The sequence below is a fragment of the Nicotiana tabacum genome, chromosome 3 (genome assembly GCF_000715075.1).
Source record: "Nicotiana tabacum cultivar K326 chromosome 3, ASM71507v2, whole genome shotgun sequence".
NCBI classification, from domain to species: domain Eukaryota; kingdom Viridiplantae; phylum Streptophyta; class Magnoliopsida; order Solanales; family Solanaceae; genus Nicotiana; species Nicotiana tabacum.
This window is the reverse complement of record NC_134082.1, coordinates 136,355,091-136,371,831: the sequence shown is the minus strand read 5'-3', so window position 1 is coordinate 136,371,831 and position 16,741 is coordinate 136,355,091.

Below are 16,741 nucleotides of genomic sequence, written 5' to 3'. Positions count from 1 at the left end.
GCATGCCGTCCACTTATATATGATATTATGGGATCGTGTGGCACGCCGTCCACTTATATAAGATGAATTGGGATCGTGTGGCACACCGTCCACTTATATATGATATTATGGGATCGTGTGGCACGCCGTCCACTTATATAAGATATTATGGGATCGTGTGGCACGCCGTCCACTTATATATGATATTATGGGATCGTGTGGCACGCCGTCCACTTATATATGATATTATGGGATCGTGTGGCACGCCGTCCACTTATATAAGATATTATGGGATCGTGTGGCACGCCGTCCACTTATATAAGATATTATGGGATCATGTGGCACGCCGTCCACTTATATATGATATTATGGGATCGTGTGGCACGCCGTCCACTATATATATATATATATATATATATATATATCATGGAAACCGGAGTTTCTTCTATTTATTTTCGATATTTCATTTTTATTTGTTACTCCCCGATAGCATGTCCCCTCCCAGTTTTACTTGGTATTATCTTGTTATTGTTTTCTTGCACTTGTTGTATATATATATCTGTACAGGTTAATTGTGGTAGGTACTGTCTAGCCTCGTCACTACTTCGCCGGGGTTAGGCTAGGCACTTACCAGCACATGGGTCGGTTGTGCTGATGCTACACTCTGTGCATTTTTGGTGCACAGATCAGGGAGCAGCTTACGGACCTCAGCAGTAGGACTTCTGGGAGCTATCTTCAGTCCAGGGACTCTCGAGGTAGCCTAGCTGGCGTTCGTAGGCCGAAGTCCCTTTCCATGTTTTTTTTTCCGTTTGTTCATCTTGTATCAGACAAACATGATGTATTTCCTTTTCAGACATTGTTTGTAGTATTCTGTAGTAGTCCGTGAGCTAGTGACACCAGACCTTGGGTAGTGAGGTGTATTAAACTTCCGCACTTTTGGTTTTCAGTTGCTTTAGATTTAAAGTCTTCCGCTTAGATTTTGTCTCCTTTATTATATTGTTTGAAAGAAAGCAGGAAAGGTGTTTTAAATATTTGGCTTGCCTAGCTCCGATAGTTGGCGCCATCACGACACCCGATGGTGGGAAATCCGGGTCATGACAATGCTAAAAATAATTTTCATACAACTAATTATATATTATACAACTTATCTACAATTTTCTTACATTATTTCTACTAAGTTATATACAACTACAATATAATACCACTTAAATATAATTTTAATACAATGTTGTTCAACTTTCATACAATAGTTAAATGAATAAAAGAAAAATAAATAAACAACAGAATTCAATTTTTCTATAATTTAACTATAATTTATCTACAATTTCTGCAATATAATGTATGACATGTCTTCTTCTTCTTCTTCTTCTTCTTCTTCTTCTTCTTCTTCTTCTTCTTCTTCTTCTTCTTCTTCTTCTTCTTCTTCTTCTTCTTCTTCTTCTTCGAGTTTCAATTCGAAATTCAACCAAAACCAAGTTTAATCTTCACCAAAACCCCTCAAAATTGAGATATAAACTCCAAATCATATTACCAATTATTTGCAACAACACTCAATCCAAACAAATAATGATTTTTGAAAACCCAAATTTGAATTCAAAGCGTCGAAACTTTTTAATGGTTGTCAATGGTGGAATTGCTGCTCTCTTTTTCTTTGCTTTGTATTACTGAAATTTGGACATAATTGCGTTTGATGTAGAAGAATTGAAGAAGAATTAGTCGTTTTTGATTTGTGAATTGTAGAAGAATAATCAATTCGTTTTTGAATTGTGGAAGAATAATCAATTTCATTTTTGAATTGTAGAAGAATAATTGCGTTTGATGTAGAGACGCTAAATTTGAAACGAAACTGACAAAGAAGATTAATGTGCATGATTTGCGTTTGGAAGATCTGAAAGAATATTTAATCCCCCAATTTTAGCGCGCCTAAATAAGAAAACCTACAACTACAATAATTCCTTATTTAATGCATGATCTATATTTTGTAGAAATACTATTAAAATAAAATATAATATACAAACTATGAACATATTTGATAATATAGTTTCCTACGTAACATAGGAACGAAAATTTCCCTTTTCTTAAAGCTCATTCCTCGTATAGATATGGTTCAGCTGGAACTTCATATCTAAACAGTTTAATTTGGAAATAACATGGACCACAAACATCACTTCGGGCCCTACAAAATATGACGTAGGATTTTGTGTGCATGATTTGTCTTTTCCTATTGCAATATGCACACGGGGCTAACACTCGGCCAGGTTTTCTCCTGTGTCCCCAACTCCAACCAAGTATTCTAGCCGGTTTCGCCTTCTAAAATCAGCTTATTTTAAGAAGTGTTTTTCTCAAAAATACTTTTTAAAAAAGTATTTTTAGTGAAAAATAGTTTGTGTTTGGCTAATTAATTTGAAAAATACTTTTGAGGAGTAATTAGTGTTTGACCAAGCTTTTGAAAAGTGCTTCTAAGTGTAATTTTCTCAAAAATGCTACTCAGAAAAGTATTTTTGGAGAGAAACTACTTTTTTCTGCTTCTCCAAAACTGTTTGTGCTTCTCCTCAAAAGCATTTTTTTTCTTCCAAAAGCTTGGTCAAACACCTCAATTTTTGACCAAAAAAATACACTTTTGGCCCAAAAAAAATCTCGGCGAAACAGGCTATTTTTAAGGTCATGGTACTGCGACTAAGTAGTAATAATTATTATAAAATGTATCGCGCTTGAGGAAAGTAATGTATGTATTGGAGCTAAATTGACCAAATAGCTGCGGGTTATTTGGCTAAAAGCCTTAAACATTTTGGTTGAATTATCAAACTATCTTTTGCATGTCCATCATTGTTGTCCTAACGAGACGAATGTATGTATATTCAGTTATCTGCTCCCAGTTTTTAAGTCCTTCCACATAAATAAATGCAAGACTCCACTCGCGAGTCTGGTCTAGGCTAGCTGTTTGAAATTAGCAAAATTACACCTTATACAGGTTCTTCAATAGTTGGGGAAGCTAAAACTTAAAGAATTTGGAACACAACACTTGGCCAGGAGTAGTGTGTTCCAACTCCCGCTAAGTATTCTCAAGGACATAATTCTGTGACCAAACTCCAAAGTACTAATTATTGCATGATCTTGACAGTATCGTGCATGAAGAAATTAATAGTGTATATATGTATTGTAGCTATTTTGACGTTGTGACATTTAAATCTACCACCGACTTTTTGAAAACTATATCTAACAGATCTCAGGCCATTTTTATTGATATATTTGGCACGTTGATAGACTATTACCAATCTGTCGTATTTAGATAAGTGAAAAGCGAGAAGAAGATACAACTTCTTGTTGTGTGTCTCACCACCTAACCATTTTGCAGGTCATTTTTGTTGACTCTTTCCCACCAAGATCCATCGAGTCTTACTAAGAAGTTTATCAGTGAAAGCTATGAGAACGTTAGCAACTCCTTTTAATTTGTTGTGGTTATTTTCAACATAGAAAGGGCTTTAGGGTAACAACAGATTAATAAATGCGAAAATGATGCGCACTGTTGATGTTATAAATGTGAATACTTAATTTTTGCATGCTTTTAATTCTCCTAGAAATACTAGTATTTGGATGATTTTTAGTTATTTGTGCATTTTTTATATTGCATTTCCTTTATTAAAAATACCAAAAATATTTTTACCTTTTATTTGTATATTTTAGTTTGCATCTTTAAATTATATATTCCAAAAAGATTTTTTCTTTCTACTTATATATTTTCTTTAGGACTAAATAAGATAATTAGGGGTTAGGGGATTGGGCTAGTATATTTCAATTGAAATTGAGCCAAAATTGGCCCAAAATTAAAAGCCCAAAGAGCCCAGATCCGGTCCAAATGGGGGCTGCCATAGGAGGGTTGAAACGACGTAGTTTTATATCGAAACTACGTCGTTTTAGTTAAGTGACAAAGATCAATCTCATCCATCCATGGTATTTGATCCAATGACCCTCATTTGATCTCCCAAGAGGTATATAAGCCCTCTAAAATCATAAAATTGGTCATTTCTCCGTAAACCAAACCCTAGAAGCCCTTCTCCTCTCTTCTTCTCCTCATATCGCCGCTGCCCGTCTCCCACGGCGGCGGTGCCGCAGGCAGTGGTCCAAATGCCCTCAAAACTTCACCATCTGCTCATCTTTCTCTCCTCTTTCCATATCTTCAACTCAAATACCCCAAAACTTCACGAATCTCCACGAATAGGCAAAAACCCGAAACCCTAACCCTTTATATTTTCCCAAATCCGTGAGTTTTCAGGCCACTTCACCCCGTACCACTTACATGGATGTTTATAACTCAATTCGATGTACCATTTGGCATTGGTATTGGAGCCGAATTTTGATAGTCATTTTCCGGTGAACTTTTTTCCGGTGACCACTGCTCCATTGCTGCGACGCACCAAAACCACCACTACCCCTCCGTCTTAGCCTATTTTTCGATCCAAAGGCACTTGTTTCTTCTTGGCAAGACGCTGCAATTCCTTTGTTTAACGTCTTCCAAAAAGAACCGTGTGCCTTGGGGTCGGACAACCACCACCGGGCATCCTCTAGTAGCTCGAATCAGTTTTAAGTGCGCTTGTAGGGTATAACCTTCATTCCCTAACTATGTTTTGATTTTTAATAGTGATAGGTTTAGTTTGCAACTTTGATTTCTCTTTTGGTCAATTATTGTTAATTAGAGTGTCAAAGTAGTGCGTATGTTGATTAGTTATCTTTGTTTATCAGATTGTTATCAACCAACAAGATTGGTTGAATCGTTCGTTTAATTAGTTGTTTGTTTAGTTGATGTTAATCATTCTCTGTTAGTTTAACGATGCTCGTTTAACTTCTGTTTTGCGCTTCAGTTTGTTATCTCAGTCACTTCATGTTAGTTTGTATGAATCAAATTGATTTCAATCTATTTAGTTTGAATACTTAGTTCGGTTATCTTTTAAGTCTTGTTTCTGCTGTTTCAATTCATAGTTTGGTTAGTTTGAAGGTGTGAGTTTTGAACTCAGCTATTTGTTGATAAAGTCAGAGGGTACTTGAGTGTAGGGCCCATGTTTGGTTGCTTTTACTGTTTTAATAGCTATTTTGAGCACACTATTCCAAATACTATACACAGTTGGTAAAGAAATTGTCCTTTAGACAGATTTTTCACCAAAAATTTGTCCCAACAGTTCAGTGGACAGATTTATCCTTTGGATAGGTTTACAACAATAATTGATGGCCACCCTCTCCTATAAAAGGGAGGTTTTTCTTTCAATTAAAGGAAGAGCTTCTTGAACACCCTAACACAAAAGAGGATCTTTTACTCTAAAAGAGGACACCTCTTACACACTGAGAAAAGAATACAACTTTGAGTGTAAATGAGAGCAGCTAGAGCCTCAAAAAGGATATCGTTGGCAGCCCTTTCTTACTTAGAAAAGCCCTTCATAAAAGTTCTCTAAGTTGTTTCTTAGTTCAAAAGGAATTCTTCTGGGTTTTGGTGCTCATTTTCTCTGGTTTTCCTGACTGGTTGTTTGCTGTTGCTGGCTAGAAAGTGTTGAGTTCAACAATTGTGAACACCTGAGTTCATCACTAGCTAAGTCCCGCGTTTATGCTAATTAGGTAACTTTTCAGCATGTTGTTAAATTTCAGCTTCAATAAATGGCAATGACATGTTATTCTGAAGGAATGTTGCTTGTATTGACTGTTATTGATGTGTCCTTTTTCTGTTAAGCATGTTTTTTTACCTAACTTGTCTAGAGATGAATGGTCGAGTACTAAAAATTCTATCTTCATGTTCTGCAGATCGATAGTATAGCTTATTTTTATTATATCTGCAAGTAAGATTAATTAGTAAAAAAGTTACGTCCAGTTAGTAGAAAGGGTTAACATCTAAATAAACATGAGAAGAGGTTGCAATTTTAGAGTTTGTTTGAGTTTCATTACTCCTCTATCTTTGTTCAACTGATAAGCGTTAAGATTTGCTTTGTAGTTTTATGCCTGGTTATGTTGATCTCTTCCAGTGCTAGATCTTATTAGTTTGTGAAGTTTAGTTTCTGTTAGTGTAACCATGTATGCTAGTCTTTCGTACAACATATGAATCTTTGGTTAACTTCATGAAAAATAGTTTTAGAATAATAATTAAGAACTAAGTGGAGGCAGTGATTCATTTTAAGTTGTAAAGTGAATTTTGTTCATTAACTGAGTCAAAACATTAATCCTTTGGAAACTTGAGTTGGCCTTACACATTGTATTTTAGCCATTTTATGTCAATATTTTATTAATCTTCATTTGTTTAAGAATATTGAATGTTTAAGAATGTTGGGTTATCCTTGTGTAGTATTCACTAGGTTTGTTTGATAAGGAAAAGGTCATTGGCTAAAGAAGGAAATTTTGAGCTTTTAAAAAGTCTAATAACCTGGACATTAGAATCGAAGTAGGTTAGTATCTGCTTCTTGTTAATTTCATTAGGCAGTAGGAAAACATTTCAAAAAGAGAAATTGGACCAAAAGAATTTGGCCAGGCCCAATAGTTTTAGCATCTACTACTTGTCCAAGCTAGCCCAAACTTTAAAGTGTCATGTTCCTACAATAATAAATCAGAACAAGTAATCCAAATAATTAATCTAACCGCTAGGCAACTAATAGGCGCGCTTCGACCTTTTTTTATTCACGGACTCGCTTGCGTAGCGTGATGTTTAACATTGAATAAATTAACTAAATAATCTAATATCATATTCATTAGTTTTAGTTAATTTTTAATTTATTTAATTCCCATAATCGCGGATTCGCTCGCGTAGCGCGATAGTAACTTTTAATACATTTCCAAAAAGTTAATTTTACCTCAAAGCACAATTGTAGTAATTTTTCAAAAGTAAATAACGTGCTAATAATCGTTTGTCATGACCGCGGATTCGCTTGCGTAGCACTGTTATGACTAAATAATAAATTTCTTCGATCACACATTCGCTTGCGTAGTGTGGTTATGTATCTTATTATTCAAAGTATTCTTTTTTTTTCAAATAATCAAGAGATAAAAGTGGATAGGTAAAACATAAAAATAGTATAAATCTCAGCTTGTCCAAAATTAGTTCAAGCCAAGTTTAAGTCAAGCGACCGTGCTAGAACCACGGGACTCGGGGAATGCCTTATACATTCTCCCCGGTCAACAGAAGACATTACCCGAACTTTATTTTTGTAGACCGATAAAAATAAAGTCAAACCTTCCTTTGACTAGGGATTCAAATAAAAGGTGACTTGGAACACCAAAAACCAATTCCAAGTGGCGACTCTGTAAATAAAATAATCCCTACTCAAATTTGTTATTTCTATTGAAAAAACTCTTTAATCCACAATCCATAAGATAACATACACATATCTTTTTTGGATGGGTAAAAAAGGGAGGTGTGACAGCTCTGGTGACTCTGCTGGAGACAACCAGAATTCGAGCTTGTACATGTTGACTTTTATTTGGCTTTATTAATTTTGTATATATTGTGATTTATTTGTGCCGAATGTGCTACCTGTTTACTTTTTACTACTTCGATATTGTTGAATTGTATATATAAATTGTCTTCTCACGCACTCCTCTCTGAGTCTTCTTGAAATTAAAAATTGGGCATTTGCTTGACATAGCCCGCTTTCTTTGAGATAGCCGAAGTGCTTGTCACCCGGTGAAGGATTTTAGTCACACATGTTTTAGGCGGGGAGCACCACCAGTTAAGACGGAAAGCAATGCTACCGGTACACTGACCCTCTTCGGCTCGAGTTGTCTGCTCGAGTAAGCCAGTCTAGATACCTTTCCACCAGGATTTAAACCTAGAAGAACAAACATCATACCTGATATCCCTAGTAGGTTCGCTTTATGTGCATCACGTGCATTTGACTTAGCGAAACTCGGCATAGGGGTCGGGTCCGTATAAGATAGGTATCCTCCTTGAGACCATCATGTTCACTTATGTGCTACTTAATACATCATTTGGAAGGCTTACTTGCATTGTCGACCGGCTTTAAAAAAATTAGTGTAATTAAAAAAAAAGAGAAATAATTCTCCTAGTTTAGTGCAAATAAACCTTTAAAAAAAAGATTTTGTAGTAGTCTAGTGTGAGTTGTAAAGATTAATTTTCATTAAAAAGAAGGAAAAAATAAGTACCCAATTTTATCAAACTACACGGGTTTGATTCTCACCGGATGTGAGATACATAGGCAACGTCCATTGGGTTCAGCCCACACTTTTCAAAAAAAAAGGGAGCATAAAATTCTCGAAAAAAAAAGAGAGCCTATTTTGGTCACCTTTTTACTGTCTTGCCCTCATCTTCCGATTGTTTTGTCAAGACAGCCTTAAAATCTTCTCGAAAAGTGCTGAAGGTCTTTTTTGTAAAAATAGCTACTTTATCCGTATTTATTCACCTTTTATCATTTTGCCCTCATGTCTGGCCATTTTTGTCGAAGCAGTTTTAAACCTTTCCGGAAGTACCAAAAGGCTGTTTTCGCAAAAGTAGTCATTTTATCTAGTTTTGTCTGGTTATATTTGCTGAGACAGCTTTTGAACCCCTCTCGGAGTAGCAAAGGGTCAATTTCGTAAAATTAGTTTTTTTAAAATTTATTTATTATTTTGTCTATGTTTTATCATTTTTTCCTTTGTTTGGCTGTTTTTGCCGAAACATCATTTATGCCTTCTATGGAAGTATCAAAGGGCCGTCTTTGTAATAGTAACCGTTTTTACCGCTTTTATCATATCAACTTTTGTGTTCTGTTATTTCAAAATATATACTATAATAATAAGAAAACAAAATAGATCGAGTCCTAAATTGACCAAAAAAGAGAGAAAAAGAAAAAAAAAAGAATGATCATAATTTGCATATAGTTTAGGTAAGTCCTAACCCTTTTTATCTTATTCTTAGGATCATCATGGGTTCCACAAAGAAGCAGTCAGAAAAGGGTAAGGGACGAGACACCTCCTATGTTCTTGATCAGAGATAAGACCCCGAGTAGTCTCTGTAATTGGTGGGCTAGTTTTGCTACATGGGAACAAAATCAAGTATTTAAGCACCTCAAGTTCCTCACAAACATCATGGGAATTAAGCCTAACAGAGATTTAATCGAGGCTCTAGTGGGTTATTGGGACCCCGCGAACAATGTCTTCAGGTTCAAAGATTGTGAAATGATGCCTACATTGGAAGAATTAGGTGGGTTCACCGGATTGGGGAGAGACCTTCCTGGGAAAAAGCCTGCTGCTCTGAGAAAGGTTGGTGTAAACAACTTTTTAAAGAAGTTATGCCTCCGTCGAATTCCAATGGTTTGCTTAAATGAAGGTTGGGTTCCGTCGGAATATCTTTATGACAGATTTGGGGACGAGTAAAGGTTTGAGAACTTCTCGGGCACAGAATTTGTCAACCAGTTGAGTTACGACGCTTGGAAGGAGTTGAGAATCTTCGCGTTCATGATATCATTTCTAGGGATCATGGTCTTTCCAGAGCGTGGTGGGCGCATCAAAATTCGATTGGTTGAGGTAGTCTCGTATTTGCAAAGTAGCAAGGATCATACCATTCTTCCCATGATTTTGGGAGATATTTTCCGAGCATTGACCCGCTGTCAAGAGGGTGAAGATTACTTCGAGGGATGCAACATTCTGCTGCAGATGTGGTTCATAGAGCACCTTTATCATCATCCAATAGTAATAAATTTCAATGAAAACTGGCTGAATTGCATTGGATGTCACCCAGACAGGGCCACAAGTTGTAATCTTCCATAGGGGTTGAGGGCCTAGCGGAAATTACTTGGTTCATTGAATTCTGATAGAATCACTTGGAACTATTATTGGTTCCCTTCTGCTAGGGTCATGCATATGTCGGCGTATCACCCGTTCTTTATACTTATGGGTTTCAGAGGTTTGCAACCCTACGCGCCTCTACACGTCATGCGCCAGCTAGGGAGAGAGCAAAAAATGCCCCCGATTGAGGACATGCACCCGTTCGTGTGGGAATTCAAGGGAGGGGAACCTCCAAGGGAGTCATATGCACAAAAGGTTTGGTTTGGTAGTCAATTTTCTGATTTAGACAAGATGGTAGCTGATCGTGAACGTGGGGAGGTAAGCCTCGCATACCTTGAGTGGTTTCACAACCAGGCTATCCCCGAGCAAAAGATAGAAAGATCCATACAGAATGCAGTTGATTGGGAGAAGGAGATCGAGGTCAGAGTTGGAGAAACCAGAAAGGAAGTGGCACAAGATTCCAATCTCGTATTAACACTTCACAAGAAGATAAAGGCATCCTGGAGACAGCCATGGACATACAACAGGCTGATTTTGAGCGAGAAAAGGCTCAGTGGGCACGAGAGAAGCAAGCACTCAAAGCCCAAATTCGAAAGAAGAACATAGTCACAACCGCTCAGCAACAAGAAGAGAAAGAAGCCCAGTTCAGGGTAGTCCGTGATCATGAGCGTAGAGGTTTTGCTCCATTAATCCAAGGTCTGACTGATCAGATATGGGGAGTTGAGTCAAGTAAGGAGAGCCAGATCGCGGAATTTGAAATAGAAATACACCACTACCAAAAGGTGATCAATCAGTTAGAAGCGGAGTCACTAGAAGTTTGGCGCGAGAAAGATATGGCCTTGGACCTCGAGTGTGATGCGCTGGATCTTGGTGAGACCCGTGGTCAGCAAAATCAAGAGTTGCATGTGGCTCAGGAATACATTAAGGGAAAGATCCTCGAGGTAGCCACATATACCTCAAGAGCATGCAGGAGTTACCAAGGAATAACGCCCGAGCGGTTTGCAGAAGTATCATTGAACGTTGCTCGTCATATATCTGCACACTTAGAGAGTATATACCGCAATGTTGGCGGTCAGCCATAGGAACAAGATCTTTGATTACAATGATGCTGGTGGATTCTGGTGTAGAGATCAAAGTCTTCTTTTAGTTATTAGTCCTTTTTCATTATGCTTTTGTTGTTTTTGAATCTGTAAGAGTCTTTTGGTGTTGTGAGTCTTGTTGTTTTACCTTTTATCCTAAAAAGTCTATTTAAGTCAGGTTTGGTCTTGTTTATCTTTATGTAACTCTTGCTTTTTGAGTCTTGTATAAAAGAAATTATATTGAAAATCAATGAAAAAGATTTTGTTTAAAATGAACCAAAAGATGTTTGCTTTGTTAAACAAAATGGTCATGTACCTGAACTACGTAATGATCTGATTCATGCGGTGACATGATACGTAGACAACCCACAAAAGGTTCGATCAAATATTTTTTTTGACTCTAAAGTAAGGGATCAAAATAAGGCGAAGACAAAAAACGGAAAAAAGAAAGAAGGAAATAATAGTGTCAATAAGCAACAAGCTGATAAGCCGGAATGAAACATGAAGCCTTCCAAAAGCATGTTAGACATGGTAATATTTTAGGAGCTATGTAACGACCCGGCCGGTCGTTTTGAGCTCTAGCGCGTCGTTCAGCAGTTGGAAGTCATGCACAGCTTCATTTCAGGTATATTGAATTGTACATATGGTCTGAGTTGAATTTCGGAAAATTCGGAGTTAAATTGGAAAGAAACTTTTCATTGCGGCAACCTTAAGTTAAAGAAAATGGCTAAGATTGGAATTTTGAATAAACGACCTCAGAATTGGAATCTGAAAGTTCCATCATGTTCATATGATGGTTTCAGACTTGGGCGTATGTCCGGATTTGGTTTTGGATAACCCGTGAGCATTTCGGCGTATATTGTGAAAGTTAGTATTTTAGAAGAATTGCATAAATTTGGGTTGGAAGGCATTTCAGTGTTATAGATGTCCGTTTGGGATTCCAAGTCTGGGAATAGCTCCTTATGGTGATTCTGGAGTTGTTAGCGCGATCGGAAGTGAATTCGGATGTCCGGAGGTCATTTTGAAGTCATTTGGCTAAATATAGAAATTTGAAGGCTTTTGAGAAAATTCGACCGGAAGTGAAAATTTTGATATCGGGGTCAGAATGCGGTTCCGATAGATGGGGCAAGTCCGTAATGTCGAATGTGACTTGTTTGCAAAATTTGAAGTAATTCCGGAATGATTTTGGTAAGGTTTGAGACACTTAGTCTCTTTTAAGGAAGTTTAAGTTGGAAAAGTCAACTGGATATTGACTTATGTATTAGAGCACTCGAAATGCGAATTGTATGGTTCAGATAGCTTCGTTAGGTGATTTGGGACTTAGGAGTGTGTCCAGAATATTTTTGTGATGACCGGTGTAGAATTAAGCTTGAATTGGTGAAGTTAGTATTTTGGCGATTTCCGGTTGATAGGTGAGATTTTGATCCGAGGGTCGGAACAGAATTCTGAGTGTTGTTGTAGCTTCGTTATGTCATTTTGGACTTGTCTGCAAAATTTGAGGTCATTCGGACTAGTTTTGACGTGTTTCGGCATCGGATGTGAAAGTTAGAAGTTTCAAAGTTCATAGGCTTGAATCCGAGGTGAATTCAGTATTTTTCCGAAGGAACAACTAAATTTGTGAAATATTATGGGACTTGTTAGTATATTTGTTGGGATCCCATGAGGCTCGGATAAGTTTTGGAAGAGTTTTTGGAAGTTTTTACCGTTTTGAGCATACGCATGTAATGATCTAAAGATTCATTTTTAGTTCTAGAGATCCAAATTTGATTTCGAGACTTCCAAAATTTAAATCATGAATTATAGGACTGATCTGGAAATTTTGGTTTAATTTCATCAAGTCGCAATTGGGTTTTTGACGTGAAATGTGAGTTAATTGTTTAACGAGCGAAATGGGTATTGAACTGGGCAAACGAGCTCCGAATTGAGTTTCGATTGAAGGGTTGTGTTTGTATTATTATTTGTGACTCATACGAACAAGAATCGTCTAATTCCGAGTTCGTATGATGGAGTGAGAGCCATTTTAGTGAAAAATGGCTGTGCTGCAAATTTCTTAAAAGCTGCTGTATTTTCTGCAGCAGTGAACAGTACCTGCGCGTGATAGTACCACGGGGGTGAAAGCGTCATTTTGTTTTGACTTCCTAGCTCGGATTTTGGGCGATTTTTAGCAAGAAATCTTGGGAAATCTTTAGGTAAGTCACTTGTGATTATTTCTTCTCCATAATATTGAATTATCATCGAATAATCCAACTAGATTACATGTTTTTGAGGAGTAAATTGAAGATTTAGGCTTAGGGATTTGAAAATGAGATTTGAAGATTTGAGGGGTCATTTGAACTCCGATTTTGGTAATTTTTATATGTACGGACTCGTGGCGAGACGAAGAATCCGGTGATGTGACTTTCGTAATTTTTTGAGAAGTGGGCCCGGGGCTCGAGTTTTGCGAATTTCGTGAATTTCGATCTTTTTCGAGTCTTTTCGATTGGGTTATATTCCTTTAGCCTATTGTAATGTATTCGTTGTGGTTTTGACCAGATTCGACGCGCGAAGAGGTAAATTCGAGAGGCAAGGGCATAGCGGAGTAGACGTTGGACCGTCTTGAGGTGAGTAATGATTTTAAATGATGCACTGAGGGTTTGAAACCCCGGATTGCACAACATACTGCTATGTTGAGATGAGACACGCGTTGTATGACGAGCGCGGGGTCATTTACTATTGGGGATTGTGACTTGGTCCATCCCAGTTGATATTTTTACCGCGTAATTGATAAAGATTTATTGTTTTTCACTATGATTGGGCTTATTGACATATTTGGGCTTCGTGCCAATTATCTGAAATCTTTTGTGAATTTACATCACTATTTTCCTCACGAATTGAAATATTATTTGAACTCAGTCCAATTGAATTATATTATTTTGTGAACTCAGCTACATTTATACTCAACTTGAGATTTAATGATATTTATAATGCTGTTGAGCTGAGCACTATTGTTTTACTGATGCCCAAGAGGCTTATGATTATTTTCTGGACTGATTGAGGCCGAGGGCCATACGTGAGGATATGTTGAGTGATGTGAGGAGGCTTTCAGGCCTCGAGTGTTATACGAGGAGGCTTTCAGGCCTCATGTGTGATGTGTGAAGGCTTTCAGGCCTATTGATATTGCGCTTGGGCTGTAGGAGCCCCTCCGGAGTCTGTACACACCCCCAGTGAGCGCAGGGTACCCAGGTAAGTTGGGAGTGGGCCCGAGAGGCCGTTGCTTGTGTGTGATGAGTTGGGAGTGAGATCGAGGGGCTGATGTTGTGTGCTGGTGAGTTGGGCGTGAGCCCGAGGGGCTGATGCTATACTGAGATTTACATATTGAGCCCGAGGGGCAAGCTTTTGATTTATCCTTACTGTGGAAATTATTTGTCTTTTCTGTTTTAAAAGAAGAATTATCTGATACTCACTATTTTACTGTATAACTGATTTTACTGCTTGAGATAGCGCTATATTGTGCCGTTATGAGATTTCATTTTTTCACTGGGTTGGAGTACTCACATTACTCCCTACACCATGTGTGCAGATACAGGCAGAGCTGAGTTCGCTCCTTAGCGCTGATTCTTTCCAGACCAGGCGGTGACTAGGAGTAACGAGGTAGCTGTTGACGTCCACAACCCCATTTTCTCCCTTATCTTTGTTATTTATGATAATTCCAGACTTTGTAAAATATTAGTAAACTCTGTAGTAGCTCATGACTTGTGACACACCCGATTTCGGGCTGAGTTGGGAGTGTTTTCCTTGTTCTATTATGTTTATTTCGCATTTAAGATTATATTGCCCATGATTTATACTTATTCCTGCTAAGTAATTATAAAGAGATGTGCTGTTTTGTTGATTGGCTGGCCTTGTCCTCACGAGAGACGCCATCACAACCGGGTTAGGATTTAGGGTCGTGACAAGTTGGTATCAGAGCCTAGGTTAATTGGTCTCGCGAGTCATGATCCGGTTTAGTAGAGTCTCGCGTATCGGTACGTAGACATCTGTATTTATCCTCGAGAGGCTGCAGAACCTTTAAGAAAACTTCACATTCTTGAATTCTTATCGTGCGTCCTTGATTCTTCTTGAAAAGAAACTTTTGAAATTCCTTCCACGCATTCGTACGTGCGTATGAGCGCTCAGTATCAGATGTGCCTTGATGGCTTGTGTTTCCCTGATTGAGGGGCGAGACGTGATCTCTATGAGTTGATGTTGGTCCAGTCTGAAGGACTTGAGGCCGGATCTTTTCCTACGGCTTGAGCACCGAGGTGCTGATTGGGTGAGCAAGTGTTTTGAACTTATATGTCCGGTATTGCCCCTATTAGTGGGAATGACGGCTGGGTAGCAATGTGATGGGTATGTTAGTACTGCGAGATGTTTCTATATGACTTGGAAGTGTCGAGGAAGATCTGCTGGATGATAGGTGAACTATTAAGTGTATGATTTCCATTGTGATTAGAGGTGTAGCTCCGAGTTATGGGCGTGAAGAATCTTTTCAAGTCTCCTGTTTGGAGTGAAGTAAATTTCATGTTACAGTATGAGTTTAGACCCAGGAAGACTAAGTGATTGTGTAATGTGTGTGACAGTGGAAGGTATACAAAAATGTTAATTGGAAGCAAAGTAGGTGTGTTCCTTATACTGTTGAGTAGAGAGTTTCTTTTCTACTAATAGGGTGTATGTGTTGAGATTTGAATTTGACTCTAATTGAGAAATTTGAGTTGATTGTCACGAGAATGAAGGTGATCTTAGTAATGGAATTGAGGTATTTTACGGTCTGTGTTACCTAAGCTTGTGAAGAATTTTCGTTGAACTAGTTGTAGTAATATGGCAATATTTCTGAGTTTGATGACCTGCGTGGCCTGGTTGAATTAGAGGAATTTAGTTCTGATAGCTTGATTAGGAGAAAATGGATTTCCAAGTGTTCTTGATGGTTTCTACCATGGTTTAAAATAGATACTTTCTACAAGTATGGGAAACGTGTTGTGTATTGTGAGTTCTTGTATATTTCTTCATTATTGATGGGGTACGAAGATTTTGGAGCGAGGTTCTATTTAATGTGGGGTTTCCTACTGGTACTTGGTTGGTTTAAGTGGTTATGGTGATCGAGAATGGTGTTGCGAGTATACGAGTTGTGTAGTATGTTATGCGATTATATCTAGGGTTATTGTTATAGCTTGACATAGTTTGTTAGGACTTATACAGTGTGTGTATGTGAGATTCGGATCTTGAAAAGAATTCTGGATGTTAGAAATTGGGCTCCAAGGATTTGGGATAAGGTTAAAGTAATGTTTATTATTCACTACAATGGGTTTAATGTGTTTCAGAATAATTGGTTCCAACTTTTTTATGAATTATATGCCCTATCGGTATGAGGGTTCGTTATGTGCTATGAAAAAAAAATGTTTACGAAATTTATTGAGAAGAAGAAAGAAAGGAAATTGAAAACTGCAGTTGGCACAATGTGAAATATTTAAACCGGGCTGCAAGCCGCGGTGGAGGATATGTAAGGACGAGGTCCTTGTGGTAAATAATTATGAGTTTAAAGTTTTCCTTTGTAAAGTTTAATTCGTACGATAATATTAAAAGGGAGTCATGCCAGTTAGGTTGAATTGATAATTCTTGTATATTTTATGTTCATATTCAGCCATTTTCGTACTGTAAACATTGAGTTTTAGCTTATGAGATGAGTTCCCAGGTGGCGTTAAATGTGACTCATTAATCCGAGCAAGTAATAATGAGGTCTTCGTGCCTCACATTCTGTTGTATTTGAAATGATGTGGTGGTTAATATGAGATTTATTGATAATGATGAGATTATTTATGAACAACTATTAAGACTAGAAATATGGTTATGATCATACAATTGATGCGTTTTATGTCAAAATATCATTGTGATAATGTCGGGCTTGTAATGCGGAG